This window comes from Nicotiana tabacum, chromosome 22 (genome assembly GCF_000715075.1).
Source record: "Nicotiana tabacum cultivar K326 chromosome 22, ASM71507v2, whole genome shotgun sequence".
Classification (NCBI taxonomy): Eukaryota; Viridiplantae; Streptophyta; class Magnoliopsida; order Solanales; family Solanaceae; genus Nicotiana; species Nicotiana tabacum.
Window position 1 is genome coordinate 189779799 of NC_134101.1, and position 8653 is coordinate 189788451.

Below are 8653 nucleotides of genomic sequence, written 5' to 3' on the forward strand. Positions count from 1 at the left end.
CTTGGAAAGTTCATGGTTATCCCAGCGATATATGCAGGAATGGAGTGGCCTGGTTAGCAGATAGTCTATTATTTTGCTGGATAATTTGCAGAATATTCAATAGGCCAACCAATCCTTGATATATCTTCTCCTCGTACTAATATATACTGTATTGTTTAAAATAAAACGTCAATTTCTCCGTCTTTTAGAACAAGGAGATGATTTTATGGTGCATTACAAATACGCTTTTGGTTATAATCTTTTTTTTTTACTGTTTCCTGTAAACAATATAAATTTATTTATAAGATCGTTTTTGTTAAGAAAGTAGTTAGTGGTTAGTTGAGTAGTTAGCCAGCTGTCCAACAGTGTAAGCACAACTATAAGTTAAGTTAGTTAGGAGTAGTATATAACCGTGTATATCCCTCATTTGTGAAGTATCAGAAATCAATGGAACAGTACAATTTCCATTTCTCTCTTTAGCTTCTTCTGAGAAATCCTCTGCAGTCATGGAGGTTCTCTCCATTTAACATGGTATCAGAGCCCGTGAAGAAGTTCGATTCATGCGAGTTGCTCGAATTTGATTTGAGTTTCTAAAATTCATCAGAAATTTGTGTAATTGCTTCGATTCATTCCTTTCTAGGTTGAATCGTCTTTGAGCAATTAGGTATCCTTTCTTCATCTTTGTACACAATTGCTTGCTGCTACTCTAAGCTCTATTTCTCTTCATCCTTCAATGGCGATCGAAGGTATTGGTGCTAGCTCAGACACAGGAGTTGAGGACATTACTACTGATGCAACTCTAGTGGCAGATCCAAGTCGCGTGGGTGGTATAGTGATTGATCAATATCATCCTTTATTTCTTCAGCCTTCTGATACTCCAAATAGTTCTCTCATCTCAATCAAACTAACTGGACATGAGAACTATGCTATGTGGAGCAGCTCTATGCGTATCAATCTATTAGGCAAGAGTAAATTAGGTTTTATTGATGGTAGATAACTAAGGACAAATTTCCTCCTACTTTACATGAATTGTGAGAAAAATGTAATGCCATAGTGTTGTCATGGATCATGAACTAAGTTAGTAATGAGCTGTTAAGTGGCATGGTGTATGCAACTAGTGCACAGAAAGTGTGGGCTGATCTTAGAGAGAGCTTTGACAAGGTTAATGGATCTAGAATTCTGTTTTTGCACAAACAAATTGCTACCTTGTCTCTGGGCATCTTCTCTGTGTCAGTATACTTTGATAAGCTAAAAGAACTTTGGGCAGAATTTGATGCATTGATGCCTTGCCCTGGATGTGGTTGTGAGGAATCAAAGAGGTATGCAGAACACTTTTGGTAACCACAGGTTGCTGCAGTTTCTGACGAGTTTAAATGAGACTTACTCACAATCTAGTAACCAGATTATGATGATGAGTCCTACTCCAACTATAAACAATACCTATTCTATGATAATAGCATAAGAAAGTAGAAGATATGTGGTTAATTTTGCTCAAATCTCTACAACAAATGAAGGAATAACTATGTTTAATGGAAAAGGAAACTCTCAAGGTTCAAGTAACTACAAGCCTAAAAGGAATAATTTGTTCTGTAACTACTGCAAATACAAAGGTTACACAAGGGACACTTGCTACAAGCTTCATGACTATCTTGCAAAATTCAAGCAAAAAAGAAAGATTGGACCTAACAATGCTACTCAATACACTGGGCCTCCAACCAATAATGGCCCTAACAGTGGAAGCTTTGAGGCTGCAGCTAACTTTGCAGGATTCAGCAAAATAATCTTGATTCAACTAGTTAAGGTGGTCAAGGAGTGATTGCAGGAGTGCATCAATTTACAGTTGATCAGTACAATCAGATCTTGCATCTCTTGGGCAAGTCCATCATTACATCTTCAAGTTAAAGTGATCCATCAAGTAATGCTATGTCAGCAGGTATAACTTCACCTTCTGTAGCTACTGAAGCTGAGGTTAGGTGGATAGTTGATATAGGTGCTTCCAATCATATGGTAAAAAGTCTCAAAATTTTAGAAGAATCTAGAAATGCTGATGAAACTAGTATTGGAAAGGTTCATCTACCTATAGGAAATATAGCAAGTGTAAAACATACAAGGTCTACAAGTGTGCTACAATGACAGAAAATTACAAATGTGTTGCACATACCAGACTTCAAATATAACCTTCTGTCTCTTTCAAAATTAACAAAGGAACTTAGATGTTTGGCTTTGTTCTATCTTGACTTCTGTCTTTTCCAGGACCTCTTCAATGGGAGAGTGAAGGGGATTGGTAAAGAAGATGAAGGCCTTTACATTTACATATCAAGTAACAAAGACCAAACAAATGGAGGAGGAAATAACAACTCAGATTCTGGAAAATCTTTTGTAAATACAATAAAAGATGATAATTCAAGTGTATCTTTGTGGCATAGGAGATTAGGCCATGTGCCAATTGATGTTCTAAGAAAGGTAAAATGTTTTCAACATTTGAAGTGTAATAATGAGAATAAGCAATGTACTGTCTGTCATATTGCTAAGCAAACAAGGCTTCCATTTCCTCTTAGCACCTTTGCGGCTACTGCATGTTTTCACTTACTTTATGGTGATATTTGAGGGCCTTATAGGGTAGCTACTCATGATGGGAATAAATATTTTCTCACACTACTAGATGATCATTCCATGTTTACATGAGTTTTCTTGTTGCCTTCTAAGGCTGAAGTAATTGTTGCCATCAGACAGTTTTTCATTATGATCAAGAATGTTCATTCCTGTACTGTAAAATTCCTAAGAATAGATAATGGGTGTGAGTTTTTTAACTCTCAAATGACAGAATTACTGCAATCTTTGGGGATTGTTCATCAAAGTTCCTGTGTCTATACTCCACAACAAAATGGAGTAGTTGAGAGGAGACACAGACACATACTCAATGTGGCCAGGGCACTGAGATTTCAAGCAAGTGTTCCACTGAGATTCTGGGGGGAATGTGTATTAACTGCACTCTACATTATGAACAGACTACCAATACAGGTACTGTAGGGTAGAACTCCATTTGAACTACCGTTTGGTCATTCACCTTCTTTGGACCATATGAGAGTTTTTGGCTGTCTAGGTTATGTAACTAATGTAAAAAGAGGTGACAAATTCTCACTTAGAGCCTCACATGCAGTTTTTCTTGGCTATTCTATGAATCAAAAGGGATACAGAATGTATAACATTCACACCAAGGAGTTCTTAGTAAGTAGAGATGTTATGTTCAAAGAAAATATTTTTCCGTTCCAACATTCAACTCCTCTACTCTCCTTGTTCCCTACCATTGACATTCCTCAAGTTTTATTGCCTAATGATATCTCTATATCCTCTTTTCCACCATCTTCAATCTCTTCATCTCCTCCTACATATTCTCCTCTATCTTCTCCTATTTCTACTTCACCTGCTTATCATAGCTTAGATAAGCCAACTTAAGTACCTATGTCACGCCCCAAAACCGAGGGGCGCGACCGACACTCGACCGGGCCTCCCCAGCCAAGCGGACCTGGGTGCCTTTCCTATTCCACGTTTTACCCCGCGTTTCCATTTCCCATTAACTAAGTGAAATAGCCATTTATAAATTTAAACACATTCTTACGAGATTTACATAGCATACATAGTTACTTAGCGTGGTTTACAAGTTATACTGCCCAAAATACATAAGTACATAACCCCTATTTCCTGTCTACGGAGCCTCTAGGGATACAAAAGAGTGATATAATACTTGACGGTAACAAGGCTCCGGCTATACCTTACACGAAAAACCAAAACAAGACTCCGAAATAAAAAGTGGCATGAGCCACGCAAGGCCCCAGGAGGAAAAGGGTTCACCAATGCTTCTGGTGGAAAGTGAAGGGGAGCTACGGTCAGTGGACTGGAGTACCTGCTATGGATCCACCTACAATCATAACACGAATGTAGCGCCTCTGACAAAAGGGACGTCAGCACATTTGAATTGTACTGGTATGTATGAACAAACTTGCCCTAAGTAAACTCAAACCATACACAAGTAACACGTAGTAATGGAACCAACAATCAAATACACATGAAAGAAAACCATCAAGCCAAACAAGTTACAATCTCTCCATTTCCCCTTCAACATTTTCACATCAATGATTTCACAACTTTCTCATATTTTCATTTCAATAGTGATTTCGATCACTTTTCCACCCTTATTACCTCGGCCACCCTTATCACCACAACCCACACCTTATTACTTCGTGTTGCGGCGCGCAACCCGATCCCACCGAACAATCACAATTCACAAACAACACAACAACAACAACAACAATTCACAAAGAACAACAACAACAATTCTCAAAGAATTTCTATAGCCATCAATACTATTTCCATCATATTCAACAACTCATATGCATTTTATGTCACCGCGATAATTGCCAATACAAGCCATATATGTTATTACCACAGTTGTTCCAACTGCATCATTTACGATTTCCTTCCATTATTTGTTTCTCAACTCTTACCACATAACACATTCACAATCACACATTTGGTTTATTGCTAATTATGTACACCATTATATCGGGAGACTTAACCACAAACAATCAAATCATACCAATCACAAGAATTCCACAAATAATCCAAGTAGATATCACATACCAAATATTCGTACACCAAACAAAGTGACTTTACAAAGGTCAAAGTTAGCCATACATACCTCGTTTGAGCTTTCCTTAAGTTACTACGACGTTTCGAAAATTCTAGCAATCTCAATCTACTTGAGACATAACAAAATTAACACAAATTAGGAAGGTATTCATGGTTTCAGCTCATTTGAGCATTTTATCAAACACTAGTTGAGTATCTTGATTTTAAATTCCTTTTACAAGATTTTCTTCTTTCCCCAACCCAATCTTTACTTATTTATATTCATCAATCTTCCCACAAACCTAATTTGTACATGCACGTATACATAATACTATTACCCCAAGAATCATACCCCAATAACCCACCTCACAATCTCTACAATACCAACACAACCTAGGTTAGGCACTTATGACTTCCAATCCCCATCCCATGAGTTACAATACTTAATCCATACTCATATTTCCATAATAACTCCATATATGTAAGTCTAAGGTGTAGGATTACCTCTTGTAGACCAAATCTTGAAAGACAAATTTGGGGTGTTCTTGAGATTTTGAAGAAACCCCATGAAACCCAATCAAAATCATATTGTAACTAGTGATTGAGAAGTGAAATCACCATGAAAATACACTTAAAAACTCACCTTAGGTGTGCAATTGGATGCCTTGGTCGAGTTGGGGGTGTAGAGGAAGCCCTAAGCTTGAGAAATGACTCAAATTCTCTTATTTCCGGTCTTTAGGATATTTAAAACCTTCCAGGTGCGCGAGCTCGCGCTATGTTCGCGCACGGGAGGTAGAATACTCAGCATAATGCGCGACTTTGCGCTAATGTTCGCGCTAGAGACACCTGCCCAATAAAATGGTCATAACTTTCCGTATACACCTCCAAATGATGAACGGTTTGTTGCGTTGGAAACTAGACTCAAAGGGATTTAATATGATAGGTTATGAATAACAAAACTCGTTATAGAAATGGAGATATGATCGTTCAAAGTGAGGTCTTGTGCGCACTCATTTACAGATTTCGTCTAATATGAAACTTTTCTAACTTGGCTTAGACTTAGGCCTCTCCTTAGACCCCAATTCACCTCTAATATGACTTGTACACTTCTTAACATATCCAATTGATATCCATAATATCCTTAATCCTCATTTGCACGCAAGATAAAATATTTGTCCTACCTTGGCACCACGAAAAGCAAATTTTTTCCTGGGGCTTTACATTCTCCCCCGCTTAAGATCATTCGTCCTCGAATGAGGAACAAGTTTCATCCATTAGCCATCCTTATGTAACTTCTGCTTTTTCACATTATGAAACATATCATCAGCCCCAAATTTGGCTAACTCCTTAAATTTCCGAGAATTTCGCCAGAGTTTCCTTTGTAACTAGGACTATCCACCTGTCAGAGGGCCCCAGATACATATCCTAACAGTATATACATGTTCCATAGACATAACATAACTTGTTCAACACCAACTATGGCCGCATATGCAACATACATAGTCAAAATGGAATAGTTTAACATAGATCAAATCAAAAGATATGAGTTTACAGGAACCAAATGCATGAAAGCTATTACATAACTATTCAAACAAATGTGGGTACTTCTTTATCATTTCTTCCTCGGTTTCCCAAGTGGCTTCCTCAACCTGCTGGTTCCGCCATAACACTTTTACAGAGGCAATTTCCTTAGTTCTCAATTTCTGGACTTGCCTATCAAGAATGGCAACTAGAATTTCTTCATATTATAGTTCTTCATTAACCTCAATAGCTTCAATTGGAACAATAACGGACGGATCTCCCACTACCTTCTTCAACATAGACACATGGAAGACCGGATTTACCAACGACATCTCGGGTGGTAGTTCGAGCTTGTGTGCCACTTGACCGATCCTCTGAATGATTCTGTATGGTCTGACATACCTCGGACTTAATTTCCCTTTCTTCCCAAATCGCATGATTCCCTTCATGGGGGAAACCTTCAAAAATACCCAATCATCTTCTTTGAACTCCAAATCTCTACGACGAATGTCCGAATAAAACTTTTGGCGACTTTGAGCAGTTTTCAACCTCTCCTTAATAACTTTGACTTTCTCCAAGGCTTGATGCACGAGGTCCGGCCCAATCAATTCTGCTTCTCCAACCTCAAACCACCCAATGGGAGACCTACATCTCCTACCATACAGTGCCTCGAATGGTGCCATCTGGATACTAGCATGGAAGCTGTTGTTGTAAGCAAATTTTATGAGTGGCAAATGGTCATCCCAACTACCTTTGAAATAAAGAGTACAAGCTCGCAACATGTCCTCAAGCGTCTAAATAGTCCGCTCTGCTTGCCCGTCAGTTTGAGGATGGAAAGCTGTGCTGAGATTTACCTGCGTGCCCAAGCCCTGTTGAAATTTCTTCCAAAAGTTGGCCATGAACTGAGCCCCTCGATCTGAAATGATTGAGACTGGAGTGCCATGCAACCTAACTATTTCTTTGATATACAACTGGGCATATTGTTCCACTGTGTCGGAAGATTTAACTGGCAATAAGTGCGTTGATTTTGTGAGTCGGTCAACGATCACCCAAATTAAGTTGAACCTGCGCGGAGTGCATGGCAGCCCCACTACAAAATCCATATTGATCATCTCCCATTTCCACATTGGAATTTCTATGCTTTGAGTCAATCCACCAGGTCTTTGATGTTCGGCCTTCACTTGCTGATAGTTCGGACATCTAGTCACAAAGTCCGCCACACCCCTCTTCATACCGTTCCACCAATAAATTTCCTTGAGATCATGATACATTTTTGTAGAACCTGGGTGCACCGAATACCTGGAATTATGAGCCTCCGCCATTACCCTCTCCCGAAGATTATCCACATCTGGAACACATAGCCTACCTTGACATTGTAATACACCATCCTTGCCACCGAGTGAAAAGGCCAAAGTCTTGTTATTCAAAACTGCCTCTTTCATCTGTGCCAATGCTGGATCAATGAACTACTTTTCCTTGACTTCCGCTACCAGTGACGATTCTGCTCCATTACGCACCATAACCTTCCCCTCATCTGAGGTTGAAATACAAACCCCCAGACTGGCTAATTGATAAACCTCCCGAGCCAAAGACCTCTGATCCACTCCCAAATGTGCCAAATTACCCATGGACTTCCGACTGAGAGCGTCAGTCACCACATTCGCCTTCCCTGGATGGTATAAAATATCCATATCATAATCCTTGATCAATTCTAACCATCGCCGCTGCCTTAAATTCAACTCCTTTTGCTTGAACAAATATTGGAGACTCTTGTGGTCCGAAAACACATCCACATGGACCCCATAAAGATAATGCCGCCATATTTTCAAGGCAAATACAACTGCCGCAAGCTCCAAATCATGCGTCAGATAATTCTTCTCGTGATTCTTGAGTTGCCTTGAAGCATATGCTATAACCTTCCCTTGTTGCATCAACACATATCCGAAACCGAGCTTGTAGGCATCGCAATAAACCACAAATCCTTCCGTGCCCTCCGGTAAGGTCAATATCGGCGCCAAGGCCAATCTCGACTTCAATTCCTGAAAACTTTTCTCACAAGCATCGGACCATTGGAACTTAACTGCTTTCTACGTCAACTTAGTCAAAGGGGAGGCGAGGGTAGAGAATCCCTCCACAAACCTCCGATAATACCCCGCTAAACCCAAGAAGCTACGGATCTCCATCGGGGTCGTGGGTCTAGGCCAATCTTTTATTGCTGCAATCTTCTGGGGATCCACCTGAATCCCTTCACTGGAAACAACATGGCCCAGAAAGGTAACGGACTCCAACCAAAATTCACATTTTGAAAATTTAGCATACAACTGGTGCTGATAAAGGGTCTGCAGAACTGCCCTGAGGTGATCGGCATGATCCTCCCGGCTCCGTGAATAAACAAGGATGTCATCAATGAAAACAATCACAAAGGAGTCTAGAAATGGCTTGAAGACCCGATTCATAAGATCCATGAAAGCTGCCGGGGCATTGGTTAGCCTAAAAGACATGACCAAGACTTCAAAGTGACCAT